The following is a 26,540-nucleotide window of genomic DNA, read 5'->3' as shown; positions in this document are numbered from 1 at the left end:
AAAAATCTCTGAAAAATCCCTTGTGTATTTGTCAAGGTATGATTGCGTCGCCCACTGCAAAGACTAGATTCTTGCATATAGAGGAAAAAGGCTAAGTTAAACAGTTGTCTTCATCATTGTTGCTCTTCTTTAGACTCTAACAATTGGCTCCCACCCCATTTCTTGTCTCTAAAATGCCAGCACTGAGACATTATTGCTAGGGACAAATCAAAGGAGGTTTATTACCAACAAGTGTGTGCAGTTCGTGTGGAACACCTGGCTTTAAAATTATTCAATGACGAAGCTGTTCAAAGATGTGGTGAAGTGAAAAAAACTGTATTTTATAACAAATTAGTGAAAAAGCTTACAGCACCTGGTATTCCCAAGAGGTCTCCCATACAGGTACTGACCAGGCCCAACCCTGGATTGATTCCGAGATCAGATGGGATCAGGCTTTTTCAGGGTGGTATGGCTGTAAGCGAAGGAAAAACCTTGAAAAATCTCTGAAAAATCCCTTGTGTATTTGTCAAGGTATGATTGTGTCGCCCACTGCAAAGACTAGATTCTTGCATATAGAGGTAAAAGGCTAAGTTAAACAGTTGTCTTCATCATTGTTGCTCTTCTTTAGACTCTAACAATTGGCTCCCACCCCATTTCTTGTCTCTAAAATGCCAGCACTGAGACATTATTGCTAGGGACAAATCAAAGGAGGTTTATTACCAACAAGTGTGTGCAGTTCGTGTGGAACACCTGGCTTTAAAATTATTCAATGACGAAGCTGTTCAAAGCTGTGGTGAAGTGAAAAATACTGTATTTTATAACAAATTAGTGAAAAAGCTTACAGCACCTGGTACTCCCAAGAGGTCTCCCATACAGGTACTGACCAGGCCCAACCCTGGATTGCTTCCGAGATCAGACGGGATCGGGCTTTTTCAGTGTGGTATGGCCGTAAGCGAATGACACACCTTGAAAAATCTCTGAAAAATCCCTTGTGTATATGTCAAAGTATGATTGTGTCGCCCACTGCAAAGACTAGATTCTTGCATATGGAGGTAAAAGGCTAAGTTAAACAGTTGTCTTCATCACTGTTGCTCTTTTTTCGAGTAACAATCGGCTCCCACCCCATTTCTTGTCTCTAAAATGCCAGCACTGAGACATTATTGCTAGGGACAAATCAAAGGAGGTTTATTACCAACAAGTGTGTGCAGTTCGTGTGGAACACCTGGCTTTAAAATTATTCAATGACGAAGCTGTTCAAAGCTGTGGTGAAGTGAAAAAAACTGTATTTTATAAAAAAATAGTGAAAAAGCTTACAGCACCTGGTATTCCCAAGAGGTCTCCCATACAGGTACTGACCAGGCCCAACCCTGGATTGCTTCCGAGATCAGACGTGATCGGGCTTTTTCAGGGTGGTATGGCCGTAAGCGAATGACACACCTTGAAAAATCTCTGAAACATCCCTTGTATATATGTCAAAGTATGATTGTGTCGCCCACTGCAAAGACTAGATTCTTGCATATGGAGGTAAAAGGCTAAGTTAAACAGTTGCCTTCATCACTGTTGCTCTTTTTTCGAGTACCAATCGGCTCCCACCCCATTTCTTGTCTCTAAAATGCCAGCACTGAGACATTATTGCTAGGGACAAATCAAAGGAGGTTTATTACCAACAAGTGTGTGCAGTTCGTGTGGAACACCTGGCTTTAAAATTATTCCATGACGAAGCTGTTCAAAGATGTGGTGAAGTGAAAAAAACTGTATTTTATAACAAATTAGTGAAAAAGCTTACAGCACCTGGTATTCCCAAGAGGTCTCCAATACAGGTACTGACCAGGCCCAACCCTGGATTGCTTCCGAGATCAGACGGGATCGGGCTTTTTCAGGGTGGTATGGCCGTAAGCAAAAAACACACCTTGAAAAATCTCTGAAAAATCCCTTGTGTATATGTCAAAGTATGATTGTGTCGCCCACTGCAAAGACTAGATTCTTGCATATGGAGGTAAAAGGCTAAGTTAAACAGTTGTCTTCATCACTGTTGCTCTTTTTTCGAGTAACAATCGGCTCCCACCCCATTTCTTGTCTCTAAAATGCCAGCACTGAGACATTATTGCTAGGGACAAATCAAAGGAGGTTTATTACCAACAAGTGTGTGCCGTTCGTGTGGAACACCTGGCTTTAAAATTATTCAATGACGAAGCTGTTCAAAGATGTGGTGAAGTGAAAAAACTGTATTTTATAACAAATTAGTGAAAAAGCTTACAGCACCTGCTATTCCCAAGAGGTCTCCCATACAGGTACTGACCAGGCCCAACCCTGGATTGATTCCGAGATCAGAAGGGATCAGGCTTTTTCAGGGTGGTATGGCTGTAAGCGAAGGAAAAACCTTGAAAAATCTCTGAAAAATCCCTTGTGTATTTGTCAAGGTATGATTGTGTCGCCCACTGCAAAGACTAGATTCTTGCACATAGAGGTAAAAGGCTAAGTTAAACAGTTGTCTTCATCATTGTTGCTCTTCTTTAGACTCTAACAATTGGCTCCCACCCCATTTCTTGTCTCTAAAATGCCAGCACTGAGACATTATTGCTAGGGACAAATCAAAGGAGGTTTATTACCAACAAGTGTGTGCAGTTCGTGTGGAACACCTGGCTTTAAAATTATTCAATGACGAAGCTGTTCAAAGCTGTGGTGAAGTGAAAAAAACTGTATTTTATAACAAATTAGTGAAAAAGCTTACAGCACCTGGTATTCCCAAGAGGTCTCCCATACAGGTACTCACCAGGCCCAACCCTGGATTGCTTCCGAAATCAAACGGGATCGGGCTTTTTCAGGGTGGTATGGCCGTAAGCCAAGGAAAAACTTTGAAAAATCTCTGAAAAATCCCTTGTGTATTTGTCAAGGTATGATTGTGTCGCCCACTGCAAAGACTAGATTCTTGCATATAGAAGTAAAAGGCTAAGTTAAACAGTTGTCTTCATCACTGTTGCTCTTTTTTCGAGTAACAATCGGCTCCCACCCCATTTCTTGTCTCTAAAATGCCAGCACTGAGACATTGTTGCTAGGGACAAATCAAAGGAGGTTTATTACCAACAAGTGTGTGCAGTTCGTGTGGAACACCTGGCTTTAAAATTATTCAATGACGAAGCTGATCAAAGCTGTGGTGAAGTGAAAAAAACTGTATTTTATAACAAATTAGTGAAAAAGCTTACAGCACCTGGTATTCCCAAGAGGTCTCCCATACAGGCACTGACCAGGCCCAACCCTGGATTGATTCCGAGATCAGAGGGGATCTGGCTTTTTCAGGGTGGTATGGCTGTAAGCGAAGGAAAAACCTTGAAAAATCTCTGAAAAATCCCTTGTGTATTTGTCAAGGTATGATTGTGTCGCCCACTGCAAAGACTAGATTCTTGCATATAGAGGTAAAAGGCTAAGTTAAACAGTTGTCTTCATCATTGTTGCTCTTCTTTAGACTCTAACAATTGGCTCCCACCCCATTTCTTGTCTCTAAAATGCCAGCACTGAGACATTATTGCTAGGGACAAATCAAAGGAGGTTTATTACCAACAAGTGTGTGCAGTTCGTGTGGAACACCTGGCTTTAAAATTATTCAATGACGAAGCTGTTCAAAGCTGTGGTGAAGTGAAAAATACTGTATTTTATAACAAATTAGTGAAAAAGCTTACAGCACCTGGTACTCCCAAGAGGTCTCCCATACAGGTACTGACCAGGCCCAACCCTGGATTGCTTCCGAGATCAGACGGGATCGGGCTTTTTCAGTGTGGTATGGCCGTAAGCGAATGACACACCTTGAAAAATCTCTGAAAAATCCCTTGTGTATATGTCAAAGTATGATTGTGTCGCCCACTGCAAAGACTAGATTCTTGCATATGGAGGTAAAAGGCTAAGTTAAACAGTTGTCTTCATCACTGTTGCTCTTTTTTCGAGTAACAATCGGCTCCCACCCCATTTCTTGTCTCTAAAATGCCAGCACTGAGACATTATTGCTAGGGACAAATCAAAGGAGGTTTATTACCAACAAGTGTGTGCAGTTCGTGTGGAACACCTGGCTTTAAAATTATTCAATGACGAAGCTGTTCAAAGCTGTGGTGAAGTGAAAAAAACTGTATTTTATAACAAATTAGTGAAAAAGCTTACAGCACCTGGTATTCCCAAGAGGTCTCCCATACAGGTACTGACCAGGCCCAACCCTGGATTGCTTCCGAGATCAGACGTGATCGGGCTTTTTCAGGGTGGTATGGCCGTAAGCGAATGACACACCTTGAAAAATCTCTGAAACATCCCTTGTATATATGTCAAAGTATGATTGTGTCGCCCACTGCAAAGACTAGATTCTTGCATATGGAGGTAAAAGGCTAAGTTAAACAGTTGCCTTCATCACTGTTGCTCTTTTTTCGAGTACCAATCGGCTCCCACCCCATTTCTTGTCTCTAAAATGCCAGCACTGAGACATTATTGCTAGGGACAAATCAAAGGAGGTTTATTACCAACAAGTGTGTGCAGTTCGTGTGGAACACCTGGCTTTAAAATTATTCCATGACGAAGCTGTTCAAAGATGTGGTGAAGTGAAAAAAACTGTATTTTATAACAAATTAGTGAAAAAGCTTACAGCACCTGGTATTCCCAAGAGGTCTCCCATACAGGTACTGACCAGGCCCAACCCTGGATTGATTCCGAGATCAGAGGGGATCGGGCTTTTTCAGGGTGGTATGGCTGTAAGCGAAGGAAAAACCTTGAAAAATCTCTGAAAAATCCCTTGTGTATTTGTCAAGGTATGATTGTGTCGCCCACTGCAAAGACTAGATTCTTGCACATAGAGGTAAAAGGCTAAGTTAAACAGTTGTCTTCATCATTGTTGCTCTTCTTTAGACTCTAACAATTGGCTCCCACCCCATTTCTTGTCTCTAAAATGCCAGCACTGAGGCATTATTGCTAGGGACAAATCAAAGGAGGTTTATTACCAACAAGTGTGTGCAGTTCGTGTGGAACACCTGGCTTTAAAATTATTCAATGACGAAGCTGTTCAAAGCTGTGGTGAAGTGAAAAAAACTGTATTTTATAACAAATTAGTGAAAAAGCTTACAGCACCTGGTATTCCCAAGAGGTCTCCCATACAGGAACTCACCAGGCCCAACCCAGGATTGCTTCCAAGATCAGACGGGATCGGGCTTTTTCAGTGTGGTATGGCCGTAAGCAAAGGACACACCTTGAAAAATCTCTGAAAAATCCCTTGTGTATATGTCAAAGTATGATTGTGTCGCCCACTGCAAAGACTAGATTCTTGCATATGGAGGTAAAAGGCTAAGTTAAACAGTTGTCTTCATCACTGTTGCTCTTTTTTCGAGTAACAATCGGCTCCCACCCCATTTCTTGTCTCTAAAATGCCAGCACTGAGACATTATTGCTAGGGACAATTGAAAGGAGGTTTATTACCAACAAGTGTGTGCAGTTCGTGTGGAACACCTGGCTTTAAAATTATTCAATGACGGAGCTGTTCAAAGATGTGGTGAAGTAAAAAAAACTGTATTTTATAACAAATTAGTGAAAAAGCTTATAGCACCTGGTATTCCCAAGAGGTCTCCCATACAGGTACTGACCAGGCCCAACCCTGGATTGCTTCCGAGATCAGACGGGATCGGGCTTTTTCAGGGTGGTATGGCCGTAAACGAAGGACACACCTTGAAAAATCTCTGAAAAATCCCTTGTGTATATGTCAAAGTATGATTGTGTCGCCCACTGCAAAGACTAGATTCTTGCATATGGAGGTAAAAGGCTAAGTTAAACAGTTGTCTTCATCACTGTTGCTCTTTTTTCGAGTAAGAATCGGCTCCCACCCCATTTCTTGTCTCTAAAATGCCAGCACTGAGACATTATTGCTATGGACAAATCAAAGGAGGTTTATTACCAACAAGTGTGTGCAGTTCGTGTGGAACACCTGGCTTTAAAATTATTCAATGACGAAGCTGTTCAAAGATGTGGTGAAGTGAAAAAAAAAACTGTATTTTATAACAAATTAGTGAAAAAGCTTACAGCACCTGGTATTCCCAAGAGGTCTCCCATACAGGTACTGACCAGCCCCAACACTGGATTGCTTCCGAGATCAGACGGGATAGGGGTTTTTCAGGGTGGTTTGGCCGTAAGCGAAAGACACACCTTGAAAAATCTCTGAAAAATCCCTTGTGTATATGTCAAAGTATGATTGTGTCGCCCACTGCAAAGACTAGATTCTTGCATATGGAGGTAAAAGGCTAAGTTAAACAGTTGTCTTCATCACTGTTGCTCTTTTTTCGAGTAACAATCGGCTCCCACCCCATTTCTTGTCTCTAAAATGCCAGCACTGAGACATTATTGCTAGGGACAAATCAAAGGAGGTTTATTACCAACAAGTGTGTGCAGTTCGTGTGGAACACCTGGCTTTAAAATTATTCAATGACGAAGCTGTTCAAAGATGTGGTGAAGTGAAAAAAACTGTATTTTATAACAAATTAGTGAAAAAGCTTACAGCACCTGGTATTCCCAAGAGGTCTCCCATACAGGTACTGACCAGGCCCAACCCTGGATTGATTCCGAGATCAGAGGGGATCGGGCTTTTTCAGGGTGGTATGGCTGTAAGCGAAGGAAAAACCTTGAAAAATCTCTGAAAAATCCCTTGTGTATTTGTCAAGGTATGATTGTGTCGCCCACTGCAAAGACTAGATTCTTGCACATAGAGGTAAAAGGCTAAGTTAAACAGTTGTCTTCATCATTGTTGCTCTTCTTTAGACTCTAACAATTGGCTCCCACCCCATTTCTTGTCTCTAAAATGCCAGCACTGAGACATTATTGCTAGGGAAAAATCAAAGGAGGTTTATTACCAACAAGTGTGTGCAGTTCGTGTGGAACACCTGGCTTTAAAATTATTCAATGACGAACCTGTTCAAAGATGTGGTGAAGTGAAAAAAACTGTATTTTATAACAAATTAGTGAAAAAGCTTACAGCACCTGGTATTCCCAAGAGGTCTCCCATACAGGTACTGACCAGGCCCAACCCTGGATTGCTTCCGAGATCAGACGGGATCGGGCTTTTTCAGGGTGGTATGGCCGTAAGCGAAAGACACACCTTGAAAAATCTCTGAAAAATCCCTTGTGTATATGTCAAAGTATGATTGTGTCGCCCACTGCAAAGACTAGATTCTTGCAAATGGAGGTAAAAGGCTAAGTTAAACAGTTGTCTTCATCACTGTTGCTTTTTTTTCGAGTAACAATCGGCTCCCACCCCATTTCTTGTCTCTAAAATGCCAGCACTGAGACATTATTGCTAGGGACAAATCAAAGGAGGTTTATTACCAACAAGTGTGTGCAGTTCGTGTGGAACACCTGGCTTTAAAATTATTCAATGACGAAGCTGTTCAAAGATGTGGTGAAGTGAAAAAAACTGTATTTTATAACAAATTAGTGAAAAAGCTTACAGCACCTGGTATTCCCAAGAGGTCTCCCATACAGTTACTGACCTGGCCCAACCCTGGATTGATTCCGAGATCAGAGAGGATCGGGCTTTTTCAGGGTGGTATGGCTGTAAGCGAAGGAAAAACCTTGAAACATCTCTGGAAAATCCCTTGTGTATTTGTCAAGGTATGATTGTGTCGCCCACTGCAAAGACTAGATTCTTGCATATAGAGGTAAAAGGCTAAGTTAAACAGTTGTCTTCATCATTGTTGCTCTTCTTTAGACTCTAACAATTGGCTCCCACCCCATTTCTTGTCTCTAAAATGCCAGCACTGAGACATTATTGCTAGGGACAAATAAAAGGAGGTTTATTACCAACAAGTGTGTGCAGTTCGTGTGGAACAGCTGGCTTCAAAATTATTCAATGACGAAGCTGTTCAAAGATGTGGTGAAGTGAAAAAAACTGTATTTTATAACAAATTAGTGAAAAAGCTTACAGCACCTGGTATTCCCAAGAGGTCTCCCATACAGGTACTGACCAGGCCCAACCATGGATTGCTTCCAAGATCAGACGGGATCGGGCTTTTTCAGAGTGGTATGGCCGTAAGCGAAGGACACACCTTGAAAAACCTCTGAAAAATCCCTTGTGTATATGTCAAAGTATGATTGTGTCGCCCACTGCAAAGACTAGATTCTTGCATATGGAGGTAAAAGGCTAAGTTAAACAGTTGTCTTCATCACTGTTGCTCTTTTTTCGAGTAACAATCGGCTCCCTCCCCATTTCTTGTCTCTAAAATGCCAGCACTGAGACATTATTGCTAGGGACAAATCAAAGGAGGTTTATTACCAACAAGTGTGTGCAGTTCGTGTGGAACACCTGGCTTTAAAATTATTCAATGACGAAGCTGTTCAAAGCTGTGGTGAAGTGAAAAAAACTGTATTTTATAACAAATTAGTGAAAAAGCTTACAGCACCTGGTATTCCCAAGAGGTCTCCCATACAGGTACTGACCAGGCCCAACCCTGGATTGCTTCCAAGATCAGAGGGGATCGGGCTTTTTCAGGGTGGTATGGCCGTAAGCGAATGACACACCTTGAAAAATCTCTGAAACATCCCTTGTGTATATGTCAAAGTATGATTGTGTCGCCCACTGCAAAGACTAGATTCTTGCATATGGAGGTAAAAGGCTAAGTTAAACAGTTGTCTTCATCACTGTTGCTCTTTTTTCGAGTAACAATCGGCTCCCACCCCATTTCTTGTCTCTAAAATGCCAGCACTGAGACATTATTGCTAGGGACAAATCAAAGGAGGTTTATTACCAACAAGTGTGTGCTGTTCGTGTGGAACACCTGGCTTTAAAATTATTCAATGACGAAGCTGTTCAAAGATGTGGTGAAGTGAAAAAAACTGTATTTTATAACAAATTAGTGAAAAAGCTTACAGCACCTGGTATTCCCAAGAGGTCTCCCATACAGGTACTGACCAGGCCCAACCCTGGATTGATTCCGAGATCAGAGGGGATCGGGCTTTTTCAGGGTGGTATGGCTGTAGGCGAAGGAAAAACCTTGAAAAATCTCTGAAAAATCCCTTGTGTATTTGTCAAGGTATGATTGTGTCGCCCACTGCAAAGACTAGATTCTTGCACATAGAGGTAAAAGGCTAAGTTAAACAGTTGTCTTCATCATTGTCTCTCTTCTTTAGACTCTAACATTTGGCTCCCACCCATTTTCTTGTCTCTAAAATGCCAGCACTGAGACATTATTGCTAGGGACAAATCAAAGGAGGTTTATTTCCAACAAGTGTGTGCAGTTTGTGTGGAACACCTGGCTTTAAAATTATTCAATGACGAAGCTGTTCAAAGCTGTGGTGAAGTGAAAAAAACTGTATTTTATAACAAATTAGTGAAAAAGCTTACAGCACCTGGTATTCCCAAGAGGTCTCCCATACAGGTACTGACCAGGCCCAACCCTGGATTGATTCCACGATCAGAGGGGATCGGGCTTTTTCAGGGTGGTATGGCTGTAAGCGAAGGAAAAACCTTGAAAAATCTCTGAAAAATCCCTTGTGTATTTGTCAAGGTATGATTGCGTCGCCCACTGCAAAGACTAGATTCTTGCATATAGAGGTAAAAGGCTAAGTTAAACAGGTGTCTTCATCATTGTTGCTCTTCTTTAGACTCTAACAATTGGCTCCCACCCCATTTCTTGTCTCTAAAATGCCAGCACTGAGACATTATTGCTAGGGACAAATCAAAGGAGGTTTATTACCAACAAGTGTGTGCAGTTCGTGTGGAACACCTGGCTTTAAAATTATTCAATGACGAAGCTGTTCAAAGCTGTGGTGAAGTGAAAAATACTGTATTTTATAACAAATTAGTGAAAAAGCTTACAGCACCTGGTACTCCCAAGAGGTCTCCCATACAGGTACTGACCAGGCCCAACCCTGGATTGCTTCCGAGATCAGACGGGATCGGGCTTTTTCAGTGTGGTATGGCCGTAAGCGAATGACACACCTTGAAAAATCTCTGAAAAATCCCTTGTGTATATGTCAAAGTATGATTGTGTCGCCCACTGCAAAGACTAGATTCTTGCATATGGAGGTAAAAGGCTAAGTTAAACAGTTGTCTTCATCACTGTTGCTCTTTTTTCGAGTAACAATCCGCTCCCACCCCATTTCTTGTCTCTAAAATGCCAGCACTGAGACATTATTGCTAGGGACAAATCAAAGGAGGTTTATTACCAACAAGTGTGTGCAGTTCGTGTGGAACACCTGGCTTTAAAATTATTCAATGACGAAGCTGTTCAAAGCTGTGGTGAAGTGAAAAAAACTGTATTTTATAACAAATTAGTGAAAAAGCTTACAGCACCTGGTATTCCCAAGAGGTCTCCCATACAGGTACTGACCAGGCCCAACCCTGGATTGCTTCCGAGATCAGACGTGATCGGGCTTTTTCAGGGTGGTATGGCCGTAAGCGAATGACACACCTTGAAAAATCTCTGAAACATCCCTTGTGTATATGTCAAAGTATGATTGTGTCGCCCACTGCAAAGACTAGATTCTTGCATATGGAGGTAAAAGGCTAAGTTAAACAGTTGCCTTCATCACTGTTGCTCTTTTTTCGAGTACCAATCGGCTCCCACCCCATTTCTTGTCTCTAAAATGCCAGCACTGAGACATTATTGCTAGGGACAAATCAAAGGAGGTTTATTACCAACAAGTGTGTGCAGTTCGTGTGGAACACCTGGCTTTAAAATTATTCCATGACGAAGCTGTTCAAACATGTGGTGAAGTGAAAAAAACTGTATTTTATAACAAATTAGTGAAAAAGCTTACAGCACCTGGTATTCCCAAGAGGTCTCCCATACAGGTACTGACCAGGCCCAACCCTGGATTGCTTCCGAGATCAGACGGGATCGGGCTTTTTCTGGGTGGTATGGCCGTAAGCAAAAAACACACCTTGAAAAATCTCTGAAAAATCCCTTGTGTATATGTCAAAGTATGATTGTGTCGCCCACTGCAAAGACTAGATTCTTGCATATGGAGGTAAAAGGCTAAGTTAAACAGTTGTCTTCATCACTGTTGCTCTTTTTTCGAGTAACAATCGGCTCCCACCCCATTTCTTGTCTCTAAAATGCCAGCACTGAGACATTATTGCTAGGGACAAATCAAAGGAGGTTTATTACCAACAAGTGTGTGCCGTTCGTGTGGAACACCTGGCTTTAAAATTATTCAATGACGAAGCTGTTCAAAGATGTGGTGAAGTGAAAAAACTGTATTTTATAACAAATTAGTGAAAAAGCTTACAGCACCTGGTATTCCCAAGAGGTCTCCCATACAGGTACTGACCAGGCCCAACCCTGGATTGATTCCGAGATCAGAGGGGATCGGGCTTTTTCAGGGTGGTATGGCTGTAAGCGAAGGAAAAACCTTGAAAAATCTCTGAAAAATCCCTTGTGTATTTGTCAAGGTATGATTGTGTCACCCACTGCAAAGACTAGATTCTTGCACATAGAGGTAAAAGGCTAAGTTAAACAGTTGTCTTCATCATTGTTGCTCTTCTTTAGACTCTAACAATTGGCTCCCACCCCATTTCTTGTCTCTAAAATGCCAGCACTGAGACATTATTGCTAGGGACAAATCAAAGGAGGTTTATTACCAACAAGTGTGTGCAGTTCGTGTGGAACACCTGGCTTTAAAATTATTCAATGACGAAGCTGTTCAAAGCTGTGGTGAAGTGAAAAAAACTGTATTTTATAACAAATTAGTGAAAAAGCTTACAGCACCTGGTATTCCCAAGAGGTCTCCCATACAGGTACTCACCAGGCCCAACCCTGGATTGCTTCCGAAATCAAACGGGATCTGGCTTTTTCAGGGTGGTATGGCCGTAAGCAAAGGGAAAACTTTGAAAAATCTCTGAAAAATCTCTTGTGTATTTGTCAAGGTATGATTGTGTCGCCCACTGCAAAGACTAGATTCTTGCATATGGAGGTAAAAGGCTAAGTTAAACAGTTGTCTTCATCACTGTTGCTCTTTTTTCGAGTAACAATCGGCTCCCACCCCATTTCTTGTCTCTAAAATGCCAGCACTGAGACATTGTTGCTAGGGACAAATCAAAGGAGGTTTATTACCAACAAGTGTGTGCAGTTCGTGTGGAACACCTGGCTTTAAAATTATTCAATGACGAAGCTGATCAAAGCTGTGGTGAAGTGAAAAAAACTGTATTTTATAACAAATTAGTGAAAAAGCTTACAGCACCTGGTATTCCCAAGAGGTCTCCCATACAGGTACTGACCAGGCCCAACCCTGGATTGATTCCGAGATCAGAGGGGATCTGGCTTTTTCAGGGTGGTATGGCTGTAAGCGAAGGAAAAACCTTGAAAAATCTCTGAAAAATCCCTTGTGTATTTGTCAAGGTATGATTGTGTTGCCCACTGTAAAGACTAGATTCTTGCACATAGAGGTAAAAGGCTAAGTTAAACAGTTGTCTTCATCATTGTTGCTCTTCTTTAGACTCTAACAATTGGCTCCCACCCCATTTCTTGTCTCTAAAATGCCAGCACTGAGACATTATTGCTAGGGACAAATAAAAGGAGGTTTATTACCAACAAGTGTGTGCAGTTCGTGTGGAACACCTGGCTTTAAAATTATTCAATGACGAAGCTGTTCAAAGATGTGGTGAAGTGAAAAAAACTGTATTTTATAACAAATTAGTGAAAAAGCTTACAGCACCTGGTATTCCCAAGAGGTCTCCCATACAGGTACTGACCAGGCCCAACCCTGGATTGCTTCCGAGATCAGACGGGATCAGGCTTTTTCAGGGTGGTATGGCCGTACGCGAAGGACACATCGTGAAAAATCTCTGAAAAATCCCTTGTGTATATGTCAAAGTATGATTGTGTCGCCCACTGCAAAGACTAGATTCTTGCATATGGAGGTAAAAGGCTAAGTTAAACAGTTGTCTTCATCACTGTTGCTCTTTTTTTGAGTAACAATCGGCTCCCACCCCATTTCTTGTCTCTAAAATGCCAGCACTGAGACATTATTGCTAGGGACAAATCAAAGGAGGTTTATTACCAACAAGTGTGTGCAGTTCGTGTGGAACACCTGGCTTTAAAATTATTCAATGACGAAGCTGTTCAAAGCTGTGGTGAAGTGAAAAAAACTGTATTTTATAACAAATTAGTGAAAAGGCTTACAGCACCTGGTATTCCCAAGAGGTCTCCCATACAGGTACTGACCAGGCCCAACCCTGGATTGATTCCGAGATCAGAGGGGATCGGGCTTTTTCAGGGTGGTATGGCTGTAAGCGAAGGAAAAACCTTGAAAAGTCTCTGAAAAATCCCTTGTGTATTTGTCAAGGTATGATTGTGTCGCCCACTGCAAAGACTAGATTCTTGCACATAGAGGTAAAAGGCTAAGTTAAACAGTTGTCTTCATCATTGTTGCTCTTCTTTAGACTCTAACAATTGGCTCCCACCCCATTTCTTGTCTCTAAAATGCCAGCACTGAGACATTATTGCTAGGGACAAATCAAAGGAGGTTTATTACCAACAAGTGTGTGCAGTTCGTGTGGAACACCTGGCTTTAAAATTATTCAATGACGAAGCTGTTCAAAGCTGTGGTGAAGTGAAAAAAACTGTATTTTATAACAAATTAGTGAAAAAGCTTACAGCACCTGGTAATCCCAAGAGGTCTCCCATACAGGTACTGACCAGGCCCAACCCTGGATTGCTTCCGAGATCAGACTGGATCAGGCTTTTTCAGGGTGGTATGGCCGTAAGTGAAGAAAACACCTTGAAAAATCTCTGAAAAATCCCTTGTGTATATGTCAAAGTATGATTGTGTCGCCCACTGCAAAGACTAGATTCTTGCATATGGAGGTAAAAGGCTAAGTTAAACAGTTGTCTTCATCACTTTTGCTCTTTTTCCGAGTAACAATCGTCTCCCACCCCATTTCTTGTCTCTAAAATGCCAGCACTGAGACATTATTGCTAGGGACAAATCAAAGGAGGTTTATTACCAACAAGTGTGTGCAGTTCGTGTGGAACACCTGGCTTTAAAATTATTCAATGACGAAGCTGTTCAAAGATGTGGTGAAGTGAAAAAAACTGTATTTTATAACTTATTAGTGAAAAAGCTTACATCACCTGGTAATCCCAAGAGGTCTCCCATACAGGTACTGACCAGGCTCAAACCTGGATTGCTTCCGAGATCAGACGGGATCGGGCTTTTTCATGGTGGTATGGCCGTAAGCGAAGGACACACCTTGAAAAATCTCTGAAAAGTCCCTTTAGTATATGTGAAAGTATGATTGTGTCGCCCACTGCAAAGACTAGATTCTTGCATATGGAGGTAAAAGGCTAAGTTAAACAGTTGTCTTCATCACTGTTGCTCTTTTTTCGAGTAACAATCGGCTCCCACCCCATTTCTTGTCTCTAAAATGCCAGCACTGAGACATTGTTGCTAGGGACAAATCAAAGGAGGTTTATTACCAACAAGTGTGTGCAGTTCGTGTGGAACACCTGGCTTTAAAATTATTCAATGACGAAGCTGTTCAAAGATGTGGTGAAGTGAAAAAAACTGTATTTTATAACAAATTAGTGAAAAAGCTTACAGCACCTGGTATTCCCAAGAGGTCTCCCATACAGGTACTGACCAGGCCCAACCCTGGATTGATTCCGAGATCAGAGGGGATCGGGCTTTTTCAGGGTGGTATGGCTGTAAGCGAAGGAAAAACCTTGAAAAATCTCTGATAAATCCCTTGTGTATTTGTCAAGGTATGATTGTGTCGCCCACTGCAAAGACTAGATTCTTGCACATAGAGGTAAAAGGCTAAGTTAAACATTTGTCTTCATCATTGTTGCTCTTCTTTAGACTCTAACAATTGGCTCCCACCCCATTTCTTGTCTCTAAAATGCCAGCACTGAGACATTATTGCTAGGGACAAATCAAAGGAGGTTTATTACCAACAAGTGTGTGCAGTTCGTGTGGAACACCTGGCTTTAAAATTATTCAATGACGAAGCTGTGCAAAGCTGTGGTGAAGTGAAAAAAACTGTATTTTATAACAAATTAGTGAAAAAGCTTACAGCACCTGGTATTCCCAAGAGGTCTCCCATACAGGTACTGACCAGGCCCAAACCTGGATTGCTTCCGAGATCAGACGGGATCGGGCGTTTTCAGGCTGGTATGGCCGTAAGCGAAGGACACACCTTGAAAAATCTCTGAAAAATCCCTTGTGTATATGTCAAAGTATGATTGTGTCGCCCACTGCAAAGACTAGATTCTTGCATATGGAGGTAAAAGGCTAAGTTAAACAGTTGTCTTCATCACTGTTGCTCTTTTTTCGAGTAACAATCGGCTCCCACCCCATTTCTTGTCTCTAAAATGCCAGCACTGAGACATTATTGCTAGGGACAAATCAAAGGAGGTTTATTACCAACAAGTGTGTGCAGTTCGTGTGGAACACCTGGCTTTAAAATTATTCAATGACGAAGCTGTTCAAAGCTGTGGTGAAGTGAAAAAAAATGTATTTTATAACAAATTAGTGAAAAAGCTTACAGCACCTGGTATTCCCAAGAGGTCTCCCATACAGGTACTGACCAGGCCCAACCCTGGATTGCTTCCGAGATCAGACGGGATCGAGCTTTTTCAGGGTGGTATGGCCGTAAGCGAATGACACACCTTGAAAAATCTCTGAAAAATCCCTTGTGTATATGTCAAAGTATGATTGTGTCGCCCACTGCAAAGACTAGATTCTTGCATATAGAGGTAAAAGGCTAAGTTAAACAGTTGTCTTCATCACTGTTGCTCTTTTTTCGAGTAACAATCGGCTCCCACCCCATTTCTTGTCTCTAAAATGCCAGCACTGAGACATTATTGCTAGGGGCAAATCAAAGGAGGTTTATTACCAACAAGTGTGTGCAGTTCGTGTGGAACACCTGGCTTTAAAATTATTCAATGACGAAGCTGTTCAACGATGTGGTGAAGTGAAAAAAACTGTATTTTATAACAAATTAGTGAAAAAGCTTACAGCACCTGGTATTCCCAACAGGTCTCCCATACAGGTACTGACCAGGCCAGACCCTGGATTGATTCCGAGATCAGAGGGGATCGGGATTTTTCAGGGGCGTATGGCTGTAAGCGAAGGAAAAACCTTGAAAAATCTCTGAAAAATCCCTTGTGTATTTGTCAAGGTATGATTGTGTCGCCCACTGCAAAGACTAGATTCTTGCACATAGAGGTAAAAGGCTAAGTTAAACAGTTGTCTTCATCATTGTTGCTCTTCTTTAGACTCTAACAATTGGCTCCCACCCCATTTCTTGTCTCTAAAATGCCAGCACTGAGACATTATTGCTAGGGACAAATCAAAGGAGGTTTATTACCAACAAGTGTGTGCAGTTCGTGTGGAACACCTGGCTTTAAAATTATTCAATGACGAAGCTGTTCAAAGCTGTGGTGAAGTGAAAAAAACTGTATTTTATAACAAATTAGTGAAAAAGCTTACTGCACCTGGTATTCCCAAGAGGTCTCCCATACAGGTACTCACCAGGCCCAAGCCTGGACTGCTTCCGAGATCAGACGGGATCGGGCTTTTTCAGGGTGGTATGGCCGTAAGCGAATGAGACACCTTGAAAAATCTCTGAAAAATCCCTTGTGTATTTGTCAAGGTATGATTGTGTCGCCCACTGCAAAGACTAGATTCTTGCACATAGAGGTAAAAGGCTAAGTTAAACAGTTGTCTTCATCACTTTTGCTCTTTTTCCGAGTAACAATCGTCTCCCACCCCATTTCTTGTCTCTAAAATGCCAGCACTGAGACATTATTGCTAGGGACAAATCAAAGGAGGTTTATTACCAACAAGTGTGTGCAGTTCGTGTGGAACACCTGGCTTTAAAATTATTCAATGACGAAGCTGTTCAAAGATGTGGTGAAGTGAAAAAAACTGTATTTTATAACTTATTAGTGAAAAAGCTTACAGCACCTGGTAATCACAAGAGGTCTCCCATACAGGTACTGACCAGGCCCAAACCTGGATTGCTTCCGAGATCAGACGGGATCGGGCTTTTTCATGGTGGTATGGCCGTAAGCGAAGGACACACCTTGAAAAATCTCTGAAAAGTCCCTTTAGTATATGTGAAAGTATGACTGTGTCGCCCACTGCAAAGACTAGATTCTTGCATATGGAGGTAAAAGGCTAAGTTAAACAGTTGTCTTCATCACTGTTGCTCTTTTTTCGAGTAACAATCGGCTCCCACCCCATTTCTTGTCTCTAAAATGCCAGCACTGAGACATTGTTGCCAGGGACAAATCAAAGGAGGTTTATTACCAACAAGTGTGTGCAGTTCGTGTGGAACACCTGGCTTTAAAATTATTCAATGACAAAGCTGTTCAAAGATGTGGTGAAGTGAAAAAAACTGTATTTTATAACAAATTAGTGAAAAAGCTTACAGCACCTGGTATTCCCAAGAGGTCTCCCATACAGGTACTGACCAGGCCCAACCCTGGATTGATTCCGAGATCAGAGGGGATCGGGCTTTTTCAAGGTGGTATGGCTGTAAGCGAAGGAAAAACCTTGAAAAATCTCTGAAAAATCCCTTGTGTATTTGTCAAGGTATGATTGTGTCGCCCACTGCAAAGACTAGATTCATGCATATAGAGGTAAAAGGCTAAGTTAAACAGTTGTCTTCATCATTGTTGCTCTTCTTTAGACTCTAACAATTGGCTCCCACCCCATTTCTTGTCTCTAAAATGCCAGCACTGAGACATTATTGCTAGGGACAAATCAAAGGAGGTTTATTACCAACAAGTGTGTGCAGTTCGTGTGGAACACCTGGCTTTAAAATTATTCAATGACGAAGCTGTTCAAAGCTGTGGTGAAGTGAAAAAAACTGTATTTTATAACAAATTAGTGAAAAAGCTTACAGCACCTGGTATTCCCAAGAGGTCTCCCATACAGGTACTGACCAGGCCCAACCCTGGATTGCTTCCGAGATCAGACGGGATTGGGCTTTTTCAGGGTGGTATGGCGGTAAGCGAATGACACACCTTGAAAAATCTCTGAAAAATCCCTTGTGTATATGTCAAAGTATGATTGTGTCGCCCACTGCAAAGACTAGATTCTTGCATATGGAGGTAAAAGGCTAAGTTAAACAGTTGTCTTCATCACTGTTGCTCTTTTTTCGAGTAACAATCGGCTCCCACCCCATTTCTTGTCTCAAAATGCCAGCACTGAGACATTATTGCTAGGGACAAATCAAAGAAGGGTTTATTACCAACAAGTGTGTGCAGTTCGTGTGGAACACCTGGCTTTAAAATTATTCAATGACGAAGCTGTTCAAAGCTGTGGTGAAGTGAAAAAAACTGTATTTTATAACAAATTAGTGAAAAAGCTTACTGCACCTGGTATTCCCAAGAGGTCTCCCATACAGGTACTGACCAGGCCCAACCCTGGATTGCTTCCGAGATCAGACGGGATCGGGCTTTTTCAGGGTGGTATGGCCGTAAGCGAATGACACACCTTGAAAAATCTCTGAAAAATCCCTTGTGTATTTGTCAAGGTATGATTGTGTCGCCCACTGCAAAGACTAGATTCTTGCACATAGAGGTAAAAGGCTAAGTTAAACAGTTGTCTTCATCACTGTTGCTCTTTTTTCGAGTAACAATCGGCTCCCACCCCATTTCTTGTCTCTAAAATGCCAGCACTGAGACATTATTGCTAGGGACAAATCAAAGGAAGTTTATTACCAACAAGTGTGTGCAGTTCGTGTGGAACACCTGGCTTTAAAATTATTCAATGACGAAGCTGTTCAAAGATGCGGTGAAGTGAAAAAAACTGTATTTTATAACAAATTAGTGAAAAAGCTTACAGCACCTGGTATTCCCAAAAGGTCTCCCATACAGGTACTGAACAGGCCCAAACCTGGATTGATTCCGAGATCAGAGGGGATCGGGGTTTTTCAGGGTGGTATGGCTGTATGCGAAGGAAAACCCTTGAAAAATCTCTGAAAAATCCCTTGTGTATTTGTCAAGGTATGATTGTGTCGCCCACTGCAAAGACTAGATTCTTGCATATAGAGGTAAAAGGCTAAGTTAAACAGTTGTCTTCATCATTGTTGCTCTTCTTTAGACTCTAACAATTGGCTCCCACCCCATTTCTTGTCTCTAAAATGCCAGCACTGAGACATTATTGCTAGGGACAAATCAAAGGAGGTTTATTACCAACAAGTGTGTGCAGTTCGTGTGGAACACCTGGCTTTAAAATTATTCAATGACGAAGCTGTTCAAAGATGTGGTGAAGTGAAAAAAACTTTATTTTATAACAAATTAGTGAAAAAGTTTAATGCACCTGGTAACCCCAAGAGGTCTCCCATACAGGTACTGACCAGGCCCAAACCTGGATTGCTTCCGAGATCAGACGGGATCAGGCTTTTTCATGGTGGTATGGCCGTAAGCGAAGGACACACCTTGAAAAATCTCTGAAAAGTCCCTTGTGTATATGTCAAAGTATGATTGTGTCGCCCACTGCAAAGACTAGATTCTTGCATATGGAGGTAAAAGGCTAAGTTAAACAGTTGTCTTCATCACTGTTGCTCTTTTTTCGAGTAACAATCGGCTCCCACCCCATTTCTTGTCTCTAAAATGCCAGCGCTGAGACATTATTGCTAGGGACAAATCAAAGGAGGTTTATTACCAACAAGTGTGTGCAGTTCGTGTGAAACACCTGGCTTTAAAATTATTCAATGACGAAGCTGTTCAAAGATGTGGTGAAGTGAAAAAAACTGTATTTTATAACAAATTAGTGAAAAAGCTTACAGCACCTGGTATTCCCAAGAGGTCTCCCATACAGGTACTGACCAGGCCCAACCCTGGATTGCTTCCGAGATCAGACGGGATCGGGCATTTTCAGGGTGGTATGGCCGTAAGCGAAGGACACATCTTGAAAAATCTCTGAAAAATCCCTTGTGTATATGTCAAAGTATGATTGTGTCGCCCACTGCAAAGACTAGATTCTTGCATATGGAGGTAAAAGGCTAAGTTAAACAGTTGTCTTCATCACTGTTGCTCTTTTTTCGAGTAACAATCGGCTCCCACCCCATTTCTTGTGTCTAAAATGCCAGCACTGAGACATTATTGCTAGGGACAAATCAAAGGAGGTTTATTACCAACAAGTGTGTGCAGTTCGTATGGAACACCTGGCTTTAAAATTATTCAATGACGAAGCTGTTCAAAGATGCGGTGAAGTGAAAAAAACTGTATTTTATAACAAATTAGTGAAAAAGCTTACAGCACCTGGTATTCCCAAAAGGTCTCCCATACAGGTACTGACCAGGCCCAAACCTGGATTGATTCCGAGATCAGAGGGGATCGGGCTTTTTCAGGGTGGTATGGCTGTAAGCGAAGGAAAACCCTTGAAAAATCTCTGAAAAATCCCTTGTGTATTTGTCAAGGTATGATTGTGTCGCCCACTGCAAAGACTAGATTCTTGCATATAGAGGTAAAAGGCTAAGTTAAACAGTTGTTTTCATCATTGTTGCTCTTCTTTAGACTCTAACAATTGGCTCCCACCCCATTTCTTGTCTCTAAAATGCCAGCACTGAGACATTATTGCTAGGGACAAATCAAAGGAGGTTTATTACCAACAAGTGTGTGCAGTTCGTGTGGAACACCTGGCTTTAAAATTATTCAATGACGAAGCTGTTCAAATATGTGGTGAAGTGAAAAAAACTGTATTTTATAACAAATTAGTGAAAAAGTTTACAGCACCTGGTAATCCCAAGAGGTCTCCCATACAGGTACTGACCAGGCCCAAACCTGGATTGCTTCCGAGATCAGACGGGATCAGGCTTTTTCATGGTGGTATGGCCGTAAGCGAAGGACACACCTTGAAAAATCTCTGAAAAGTCCCTTGTGTATATGTCAAAGTATGATTGTGTCGCCCACTGCAAAGACTAGATTCTTGCATATGGAGGTAAAAGGCTAAGTTAAACAGTTGTCTTCATCACTGTTGCTCTTTTTTCGAGTAACAATCAGCTCCCACCCCATTTCTTGTCTCTAAAATGCCAGCACTGAGACATTGTTGCTAGGGACAAATCAAAGGAGGTTTATTACCAACAAGTGTGTGCAGTTCGTGGGGAACACCTGGCTTTAAAATTATTCAATGACGAAGCTGTTCAAAGATGTGGTGAAGTGAAAAAAACTGTATTTTATAACAAATTAGTGAAAAAGTTCACAGCACCTGGTAATCCCAAGAGGTCTCCCATACAGGTACTGACCAGGCCCAACCCTGGATTGCTTCCGAGATCAGACGGGATCGGGCTTTTTCAGGGTGGTATGGCCGTAAGCGAATGACACACCTTGAAAAATCTCGGAAAAATCACTTGTGTATATGTCAAAGTATGATTGTGTCGCCCACTGCAAAGACTAGATTCTTGCATATGGAGGTAAAAGGCTAAGTTAAACAGTTGTCTTCATCACTGTTGCTCTTTTTTCGAGTAACAATCGGCTCCCACCCCATTTCTTGTCTCTAAAATGCCAGCGCTGAGACATTATTGCTAGGGACAAATCAAAGGAGGTTTATTACCAACAAGTGTGTGCAGTTCGTGTAAAACACCTGGCTTTAAAATTATTCAATGACGAAGCTGTTCAAAGATGTGGTGAAGTGAAAAAAACTGTATTTTATAACAAATTAGTGAAAAAGCTTACAGCACCTGGTATTCCCAAGAGGTCTCCCATACAGGTACTGACCAGGCCCAACCCTGGATTGCTTCCGAGATCAGACGGGATCGGGCATTTTCAGGGTGGTATGGCCGTAAGCAAAGGACACATCTTGAAAAATCTCTGAAAAATCCCTTGTGTATATGTCAAAGTATGATTGTGTCGCCCACTGCAAAGACTAGATTCTTGCATATGGAGGTAAAAGGCTAAGTTAAACAGTTGTCTTCATCACTGTTGCTCTTTTTTCGAGTAACAATCGGCTCCCACCCCATTTCTTGTCTCTAAAATGCCAGCACTGAGACATTATTGCTAGGGACAAATCAAAGGAGGTTTATTACCAACAAGTGTGTGCAGTTCGTATGGAACACCTGGCTTTAAAATTATTCAATGACGAAGCTGTTCAAAGATGCGGTGAAGTGAAAAAAACTGTATTTTATAACAAATTAGTGAAAAAGCTTACAGCACCTGGTATTCCCAAAAGGTCTCCCATACAGGTACTGACCAGGCCCAACCCTGGATTGATTCCGAGATCAGAGGGGATGGGGCTTTTTCAGGGTGGTATGGCTGTAAGCGAAGGAAAACCCTTGAAAAATCTCTGAAAAATCCCTTGTGTATTTGTCAAGGTATGATTGTGTCGCCCACTGCAAAGACTAGATTCTTGCATATAGAGGTAAAAGGCTAAGTTAAACAGTTGTCTTCATCATTGTTGCTCTTCTTTAGACTCTAACAATTGGCTCCCACCCCATTTCTTGTCTCTAAAATGCCAGCACTGAGACATTATTGCTAGGGACAAATCAAAGGAGGTTTATTACCAACAAGTGTGTGCAGTTCGTGTGGAACACCTGGCTTTAAAATTATTCAATGACGAAGCTGTTCAAATATGTGGTGAAGTGAAAAAAACTGTATTTTATAACAAATTAGTGAAAAAGTTTACAGCACCTGGTAATCCCAAGAGGTCTCCCATACAGGTACTGACCAGGCCCAAACCTGGATTGCTTCCGAGATCAGACGGGATCAGGCTTATTCATGGTGGTATGGCCGTAAGCGAAGGACACACCTTGAAAAATCTCTGAAAAGTCCCTTGTGTATATGTCAAAGTTTGATTGTGTCGCCCACTGCAAAGACTAGATTCTTGCATATGGAGGTAAAAGGCTAAGTTAAACAGTTGTCTTCATCACTGTTGCTCTTTTTTCGAGTAACAATCGGCTCCCACCCCATTTCTTGTCTCTAAAATGCCAGCACTGAGACATTGTTGCTAGGGACAAATCAAAGGAGGTTTATTACCAACAAGTGTGTGCAGTTCGTGGGGAACACCTGGCTTTAAAATTATTCAATGACGAAGCTGTTCAAAGATGTGGTGAAGTGAAAAAAACTGTATTTTATAACAAATTAGTGAAAAAGCTTACAGCACCTGGTATTCCCAAGAGGTCTCCCATACAGGTACTGACCAGGCCCAACCCTGGATTGATTCCGAGATCAGAGGGGATCGGGCTTTTTCAGGGTGGTATGGCTGTAAGTGAAAGAAAAACCTTGAAAAATCTCAGAAAAATCCCTTGTGTATTTGTCAAGGTATGATTGTGTCGCCCACTGCAAAGACTAGATTCTTGCACATAGAGGTAAATGGCTAAGTTAAACATTTGTCTTCATCATTGTTGCTCTTCTTTAGACTCTAACAACTGGCTCCCACCCCATTTCTTGTCTCTAAAATGCCAGCACTGAGACATTATTGCTAGGGACAAATCAAAGGACGTTTATTACCAACAAGTGTGTGCAGTTCGTGTGGAACACCTGGCTTTAAAATTATTCAATGACGAAGCTGTTCAAAGCTGTGGTGAAGTGAAAAAAACTGTATTTTATAACAAATTACTGAGAAAGCTTACAGCACCTGGTATTCCCAAGAGGTCTCCCATACAGGTACTGACCAGGCCCAACCCTGGATTGCTTCCGAGATCAGATGGGATCGGGCTTTTTCAGGGTGGTATGGCCGTAAGCGAATGACACACCTTGAAAAATCTCGGAAAAATCACTTGTGTATATGTCAAAGTATGATTGTGTCGCCCACTGCAAAGACTAGATTCTTGCATATGGAGGTAAAAGGCTAAGTTAAACAGTTGTCTTCATCACTGTTGCTCTTTTTTCGAGTAACAATCGGCTCCCACCCCATTTCTTGTCTCTAAAATGCCAGCGCTGAGACATTATTGCTAGGGACAAATCAAAGGAGGTTTATTACCAACAAGTGTGTGCAGTTCGTGTGAAACACCTGGCTTTAAAATTATTCAATGACGAAGCTGTTCAAAGATGTGGTGAAGTGAAAAAAACTGTATTTTATAACAAATTAGTGAAAAAGCTTACAGCACCTGGTATTCCCAAGAGGTCTCCCATACAGGTACTGACCAGGCCCAACCCTGGATTGCTTCCGAGATCAGACGGGATCGGGCATTTTCAGGGTGGTATGGCCGTAAGCGAAGGACACATCTTGAAAAATCTATGAAAAATCCCTTGTGTATATGTCAAAGTATGATTGTGTCGCCCACTGCAAAGACTAGATTCTTGCATATGGAGGTAAAAGGCTAAGTTAAACAGTTGTCTTCATCACTGTTGCTCTTTTTTCGAGTAACAATCGGCTCCCACCCCATTTCATGTGTCTAAAATGCCAGCACTGAGACATTATTGCTAGGGACAAATCAAAGTAGGTTTATTACCAACAAGTGTGTGCAGTTCGTGTGGAACACCTGGCTTTAAAATTATTCAATGACGAAGCTGTTCAAAGATGTGGTGAAGTGAATAAAACTGTATTTTATAACAAATTAGTGAAAAAGCTTACAGCACCTGGTATTCCCAAGAGGTCTCCCATACAGGTACTCACCAGGCCCAAGCCTGGATTGCTTCCGAGATCAGACGGGATCGGGCTTTTTCAGGGTGGTATGGCCGTAAGCGAATGACACACTCTCAAAAAATCTCTGAAAAATCCCTTGTGTATTTGTCAAGGTATGATTGTGTCGCCCACTGCAAAGACTAGATTCTTGCACATAGAGGTAAAAGGCTAAGTTAAACAGTTGTCTTCATCACTGTTGCTCTTTTTTCGAGTAACAATCGGCTCCCACCCCATTTCTTGTCTCTAAAATGCCAGCACTGAGACATTATTGCTAGGGACAAATCAAAGGAGGTTTATTACCAACAAGTGTGTGCAGTTCGTGTGGAACACCTGGCTTTAAAATTATTCAATGACGAAGCTGTTCAAAGATGCGGTGAAGTGAAAAAAACTGTATTTTATAACAAATTAGTGAAAAAGCTTACAGCACCTGGTATTCCCAAAAGGTCTCCCATACAGGTACTGACCAGGCCCAAACTTGGATTGATTCCGAGATCAGAGGGGATCGGGCTTTTTCAGGGTGGTATGGCTGTAAGCGAAGGAAAACCCTTGAAAAATCTCTGAAAAATCCCTTGTGTATTTGTCAAGGTATGATTGTGTCGCCCACTGCAAAGACTAGATTCTTGCATATAGAGGTAAAAGGCTAAGTTAAACAGTTGTCTTCATCATTGTTGCTCTTCTTTAGACTCTAACAATTGGCTCCCACCCCATTTCTTGTCTCTAAAATGCCAGCACTGAGACATTATTGCTAGGGACAAATCAAAGGAGGTTTATTACCAACAAGTGTGTGCAGTTCGTGTGGAACACCTGGCTTTAAAATTATTCAATGACGAAGCTGTTCAAAGATGTGGTGAAGTGAAAAAAACTGTATTTTATAACAAATTAGTGAAAAAGTTTACAGCACCTGGTAATCCCAAGAGGCCTCCCATACAGGTACTGACCAGGCCCAAACCTGGATTGCTTCCGAGATCAGACGGGATCAGGCTTTTTCATGGTGGTATGGCCATAAGCGAAGGACACACCTTGAAAAATCTCTGAAAAGTCCCTTGTGTATATGTCAAAGTATGATTGTGTCGCCCACTGCAAAGACTAGATTCTTGCATATGGAGGTAAAAGGCTAAGTTAAACAGTTGTCTTCATCACTGTTGCTCTTTTTTCGAGTAACAATCGGCTCCCACCCCATTTCTTGTCTCTAAAATGCCAGCACTGAGACATTGTTGCTAGGGACAAATCAAAGGAGGTTTATTACCAACAAGTGTGTGCAGTTCGTGGGGAACACCTGGCTTTAAAATTATTCAATGACGAAGCTGTTCAAAGATGTGGTGAAGTGAAAAAAACTGTATTTTATAACAAATTAGTGAAAAAGCTTACAGCACCTGGTATTCCCAAGAGGTCTCCCATACAGGTACTGACCAGGCCCAACCCTGGATTGATTCCGAGATCAGAGGGGATCGGGCTTTTTCAGGGTGGTATGGCTGTAAGTGAAGGAAAAACCTTGGAAAATCTCTGAAAAATCCCTTGTGTATTTGTCAAGGTATGATTGTGTCGCCCACTGCAAAGACTAGATTCTTGCACATAGAGGTAAATGGCTAAGTTAAACATTTGTCTTCATCATTGTTGCTCTTCTTTAGACTCTAACAACTGGCTCCCACCCCATTTCTTGTCTCTAAAATGCCAGCACTGAGACATTATTGCTAGGGACAAATCAAAGGAGGTTTATTACCAACAAGTGTGTGCAGTTCGTGTGGAACACCTGGCTTTAAAATTATTCAATGACGAAGCTGTTCAAAGCTGTGGTGAATTGAAAAAAACTGTATTTTATAACAAATTACTGAGAAAGCTTACAGCACCTGGTATTCCCAAGAGGTCTCCCATACAGGTACTGACCAGGCCCAACCCTGGATTGCTTCCGAGATCAGATGGGACCGGGCTTTTTCAGGGTGGTATGGCCGTAAGCGAATGACACAGCTTGAAAAATCTCGGAAAAATCACTTGTGTATATGTCAAAGTATGATTGTGTCGCCCACTGCAAAGAC

The 26,540-nt window shown here is 41.7% G+C and overlaps 18 non-coding genes and 37 pseudogenes across 18 annotated transcripts; all 55 read right to left on the bottom strand.

Moving 5' to 3' along the window:
- Nucleotides 1-340: 340 nt before the first annotated feature.
- On the bottom strand, nucleotides 341-459 carry LOC139068366 (5S ribosomal RNA). The gene has a single exon (XR_011519965.1). It is a non-coding gene; the product is annotated as a 5S ribosomal RNA (ribosomal RNA).
- Nucleotides 460-814: 355 nt separating this feature from the next.
- LOC139066935 (5S ribosomal RNA) lies at nucleotides 815-933 on the bottom strand (annotated as a pseudogene).
- Nucleotides 934-1,286: 353 nt separating this feature from the next.
- LOC139066672 (5S ribosomal RNA) lies at nucleotides 1,287-1,405 on the bottom strand. The gene has a single exon (XR_011519577.1). It is a non-coding gene; the product is annotated as a 5S ribosomal RNA (ribosomal RNA).
- Nucleotides 1,406-1,758: 353 nt separating this feature from the next.
- On the bottom strand, nucleotides 1,759-1,877 carry LOC139067014 (5S ribosomal RNA; annotated as a pseudogene).
- A 352-nt stretch (nucleotides 1,878-2,229) lies between these two features.
- Nucleotides 2,230-2,348, bottom strand: LOC139067005 (5S ribosomal RNA; annotated as a pseudogene).
- Nucleotides 2,349-2,703: 355 nt separating this feature from the next.
- Nucleotides 2,704-2,822, bottom strand: LOC139066898 (5S ribosomal RNA; annotated as a pseudogene).
- A 353-nt stretch (nucleotides 2,823-3,175) lies between these two features.
- On the bottom strand, nucleotides 3,176-3,294 carry LOC139067414 (5S ribosomal RNA; annotated as a pseudogene).
- A 355-nt stretch (nucleotides 3,295-3,649) lies between these two features.
- On the bottom strand, nucleotides 3,650-3,768 carry LOC139066933 (5S ribosomal RNA; annotated as a pseudogene).
- A 353-nt stretch (nucleotides 3,769-4,121) lies between these two features.
- LOC139066670 (5S ribosomal RNA) lies at nucleotides 4,122-4,240 on the bottom strand. Its single transcript, XR_011519575.1, has one exon. It is a non-coding gene; the product is annotated as a 5S ribosomal RNA (ribosomal RNA).
- Nucleotides 4,241-4,593: 353 nt separating this feature from the next.
- Nucleotides 4,594-4,712, bottom strand: LOC139066476 (5S ribosomal RNA). The gene has a single exon (XR_011519376.1). It is a non-coding gene; the product is annotated as a 5S ribosomal RNA (ribosomal RNA).
- A 355-nt stretch (nucleotides 4,713-5,067) lies between these two features.
- LOC139067886 (5S ribosomal RNA) lies at nucleotides 5,068-5,186 on the bottom strand (annotated as a pseudogene).
- A 353-nt stretch (nucleotides 5,187-5,539) lies between these two features.
- LOC139066911 (5S ribosomal RNA) lies at nucleotides 5,540-5,658 on the bottom strand (annotated as a pseudogene).
- A 356-nt stretch (nucleotides 5,659-6,014) lies between these two features.
- Nucleotides 6,015-6,133, bottom strand: LOC139068084 (5S ribosomal RNA; annotated as a pseudogene).
- Nucleotides 6,134-6,486: 353 nt separating this feature from the next.
- Nucleotides 6,487-6,605, bottom strand: LOC139066475 (5S ribosomal RNA). Its single transcript, XR_011519375.1, has one exon. It is a non-coding gene; the product is annotated as a 5S ribosomal RNA (ribosomal RNA).
- Nucleotides 6,606-6,960: 355 nt separating this feature from the next.
- On the bottom strand, nucleotides 6,961-7,079 carry LOC139068401 (5S ribosomal RNA). Its single transcript, XR_011520000.1, has one exon. It is a non-coding gene; the product is annotated as a 5S ribosomal RNA (ribosomal RNA).
- A 353-nt stretch (nucleotides 7,080-7,432) lies between these two features.
- On the bottom strand, nucleotides 7,433-7,551 carry LOC139067359 (5S ribosomal RNA; annotated as a pseudogene).
- Nucleotides 7,552-7,906: 355 nt separating this feature from the next.
- LOC139067381 (5S ribosomal RNA) lies at nucleotides 7,907-8,025 on the bottom strand (annotated as a pseudogene).
- Nucleotides 8,026-8,378: 353 nt separating this feature from the next.
- LOC139066957 (5S ribosomal RNA) lies at nucleotides 8,379-8,497 on the bottom strand (annotated as a pseudogene).
- Nucleotides 8,498-8,850: 353 nt separating this feature from the next.
- LOC139066790 (5S ribosomal RNA) lies at nucleotides 8,851-8,969 on the bottom strand (annotated as a pseudogene).
- Nucleotides 8,970-9,324: 355 nt separating this feature from the next.
- Nucleotides 9,325-9,443, bottom strand: LOC139067407 (5S ribosomal RNA; annotated as a pseudogene).
- A 355-nt stretch (nucleotides 9,444-9,798) lies between these two features.
- On the bottom strand, nucleotides 9,799-9,917 carry LOC139066932 (5S ribosomal RNA; annotated as a pseudogene).
- Nucleotides 9,918-10,270: 353 nt separating this feature from the next.
- On the bottom strand, nucleotides 10,271-10,389 carry LOC139066669 (5S ribosomal RNA). Its single transcript, XR_011519574.1, has one exon. It is a non-coding gene; the product is annotated as a 5S ribosomal RNA (ribosomal RNA).
- A 353-nt stretch (nucleotides 10,390-10,742) lies between these two features.
- Nucleotides 10,743-10,861, bottom strand: LOC139066732 (5S ribosomal RNA; annotated as a pseudogene).
- A 352-nt stretch (nucleotides 10,862-11,213) lies between these two features.
- On the bottom strand, nucleotides 11,214-11,332 carry LOC139066474 (5S ribosomal RNA). Its single transcript, XR_011519374.1, has one exon. It is a non-coding gene; the product is annotated as a 5S ribosomal RNA (ribosomal RNA).
- Nucleotides 11,333-11,687: 355 nt separating this feature from the next.
- LOC139067415 (5S ribosomal RNA) lies at nucleotides 11,688-11,806 on the bottom strand (annotated as a pseudogene).
- A 353-nt stretch (nucleotides 11,807-12,159) lies between these two features.
- LOC139066886 (5S ribosomal RNA) lies at nucleotides 12,160-12,278 on the bottom strand (annotated as a pseudogene).
- A 355-nt stretch (nucleotides 12,279-12,633) lies between these two features.
- On the bottom strand, nucleotides 12,634-12,752 carry LOC139067019 (5S ribosomal RNA; annotated as a pseudogene).
- A 353-nt stretch (nucleotides 12,753-13,105) lies between these two features.
- On the bottom strand, nucleotides 13,106-13,224 carry LOC139066420 (5S ribosomal RNA). Its single transcript, XR_011519317.1, has one exon. It is a non-coding gene; the product is annotated as a 5S ribosomal RNA (ribosomal RNA).
- Nucleotides 13,225-13,579: 355 nt separating this feature from the next.
- LOC139067898 (5S ribosomal RNA) lies at nucleotides 13,580-13,698 on the bottom strand (annotated as a pseudogene).
- A 353-nt stretch (nucleotides 13,699-14,051) lies between these two features.
- Nucleotides 14,052-14,170, bottom strand: LOC139068115 (5S ribosomal RNA; annotated as a pseudogene).
- Nucleotides 14,171-14,523: 353 nt separating this feature from the next.
- Nucleotides 14,524-14,642, bottom strand: LOC139066473 (5S ribosomal RNA). The gene has a single exon (XR_011519373.1). It is a non-coding gene; the product is annotated as a 5S ribosomal RNA (ribosomal RNA).
- Nucleotides 14,643-14,997: 355 nt separating this feature from the next.
- LOC139068335 (5S ribosomal RNA) lies at nucleotides 14,998-15,116 on the bottom strand. The gene has a single exon (XR_011519934.1). It is a non-coding gene; the product is annotated as a 5S ribosomal RNA (ribosomal RNA).
- Nucleotides 15,117-15,469: 353 nt separating this feature from the next.
- Nucleotides 15,470-15,588, bottom strand: LOC139066614 (5S ribosomal RNA). The gene has a single exon (XR_011519517.1). It is a non-coding gene; the product is annotated as a 5S ribosomal RNA (ribosomal RNA).
- Nucleotides 15,589-15,941: 353 nt separating this feature from the next.
- LOC139067476 (5S ribosomal RNA) lies at nucleotides 15,942-16,060 on the bottom strand (annotated as a pseudogene).
- Nucleotides 16,061-16,415: 355 nt separating this feature from the next.
- LOC139067775 (5S ribosomal RNA) lies at nucleotides 16,416-16,534 on the bottom strand (annotated as a pseudogene).
- Nucleotides 16,535-16,887: 353 nt separating this feature from the next.
- Nucleotides 16,888-17,006, bottom strand: LOC139067965 (5S ribosomal RNA; annotated as a pseudogene).
- Nucleotides 17,007-17,359: 353 nt separating this feature from the next.
- Nucleotides 17,360-17,478, bottom strand: LOC139066615 (5S ribosomal RNA). Its single transcript, XR_011519518.1, has one exon. It is a non-coding gene; the product is annotated as a 5S ribosomal RNA (ribosomal RNA).
- Nucleotides 17,479-17,833: 355 nt separating this feature from the next.
- Nucleotides 17,834-17,952, bottom strand: LOC139067478 (5S ribosomal RNA; annotated as a pseudogene).
- Nucleotides 17,953-18,305: 353 nt separating this feature from the next.
- Nucleotides 18,306-18,424, bottom strand: LOC139066795 (5S ribosomal RNA; annotated as a pseudogene).
- Nucleotides 18,425-18,777: 353 nt separating this feature from the next.
- LOC139067730 (5S ribosomal RNA) lies at nucleotides 18,778-18,896 on the bottom strand (annotated as a pseudogene).
- An 827-nt stretch (nucleotides 18,897-19,723) lies between these two features.
- On the bottom strand, nucleotides 19,724-19,842 carry LOC139068344 (5S ribosomal RNA). Its single transcript, XR_011519943.1, has one exon. It is a non-coding gene; the product is annotated as a 5S ribosomal RNA (ribosomal RNA).
- Nucleotides 19,843-20,195: 353 nt separating this feature from the next.
- LOC139067044 (5S ribosomal RNA) lies at nucleotides 20,196-20,314 on the bottom strand (annotated as a pseudogene).
- A 355-nt stretch (nucleotides 20,315-20,669) lies between these two features.
- On the bottom strand, nucleotides 20,670-20,788 carry LOC139068039 (5S ribosomal RNA; annotated as a pseudogene).
- A 353-nt stretch (nucleotides 20,789-21,141) lies between these two features.
- On the bottom strand, nucleotides 21,142-21,260 carry LOC139067510 (5S ribosomal RNA; annotated as a pseudogene).
- A 353-nt stretch (nucleotides 21,261-21,613) lies between these two features.
- LOC139068342 (5S ribosomal RNA) lies at nucleotides 21,614-21,732 on the bottom strand. The gene has a single exon (XR_011519941.1). It is a non-coding gene; the product is annotated as a 5S ribosomal RNA (ribosomal RNA).
- Nucleotides 21,733-22,085: 353 nt separating this feature from the next.
- LOC139067366 (5S ribosomal RNA) lies at nucleotides 22,086-22,204 on the bottom strand (annotated as a pseudogene).
- Nucleotides 22,205-22,559: 355 nt separating this feature from the next.
- On the bottom strand, nucleotides 22,560-22,678 carry LOC139068060 (5S ribosomal RNA; annotated as a pseudogene).
- A 353-nt stretch (nucleotides 22,679-23,031) lies between these two features.
- On the bottom strand, nucleotides 23,032-23,150 carry LOC139066719 (5S ribosomal RNA; annotated as a pseudogene).
- A 355-nt stretch (nucleotides 23,151-23,505) lies between these two features.
- On the bottom strand, nucleotides 23,506-23,624 carry LOC139068359 (5S ribosomal RNA). Its single transcript, XR_011519959.1, has one exon. It is a non-coding gene; the product is annotated as a 5S ribosomal RNA (ribosomal RNA).
- Nucleotides 23,625-23,977: 353 nt separating this feature from the next.
- On the bottom strand, nucleotides 23,978-24,096 carry LOC139068341 (5S ribosomal RNA). Its single transcript, XR_011519940.1, has one exon. It is a non-coding gene; the product is annotated as a 5S ribosomal RNA (ribosomal RNA).
- A 353-nt stretch (nucleotides 24,097-24,449) lies between these two features.
- Nucleotides 24,450-24,568, bottom strand: LOC139066894 (5S ribosomal RNA; annotated as a pseudogene).
- A 354-nt stretch (nucleotides 24,569-24,922) lies between these two features.
- LOC139067470 (5S ribosomal RNA) lies at nucleotides 24,923-25,041 on the bottom strand (annotated as a pseudogene).
- A 355-nt stretch (nucleotides 25,042-25,396) lies between these two features.
- On the bottom strand, nucleotides 25,397-25,515 carry LOC139068124 (5S ribosomal RNA; annotated as a pseudogene).
- Nucleotides 25,516-25,868: 353 nt separating this feature from the next.
- Nucleotides 25,869-25,987, bottom strand: LOC139066718 (5S ribosomal RNA; annotated as a pseudogene).
- Nucleotides 25,988-26,342: 355 nt separating this feature from the next.
- On the bottom strand, nucleotides 26,343-26,461 carry LOC139066570 (5S ribosomal RNA). Its single transcript, XR_011519472.1, has one exon. It is a non-coding gene; the product is annotated as a 5S ribosomal RNA (ribosomal RNA).
- Between the last annotated feature and the right edge of the window lie 79 nt (nucleotides 26,462-26,540).

Source organism: Nothobranchius furzeri, chromosome 2, assembly GCF_043380555.1.
Source record: "Nothobranchius furzeri strain GRZ-AD chromosome 2, NfurGRZ-RIMD1, whole genome shotgun sequence".
Classification (NCBI taxonomy): domain Eukaryota; kingdom Metazoa; phylum Chordata; class Actinopteri; order Cyprinodontiformes; family Nothobranchiidae; genus Nothobranchius; species Nothobranchius furzeri.
The sequence above is the reverse complement of the archived record's forward strand: the minus strand, read 5'-3'. Positions and strand labels throughout refer to the sequence as shown.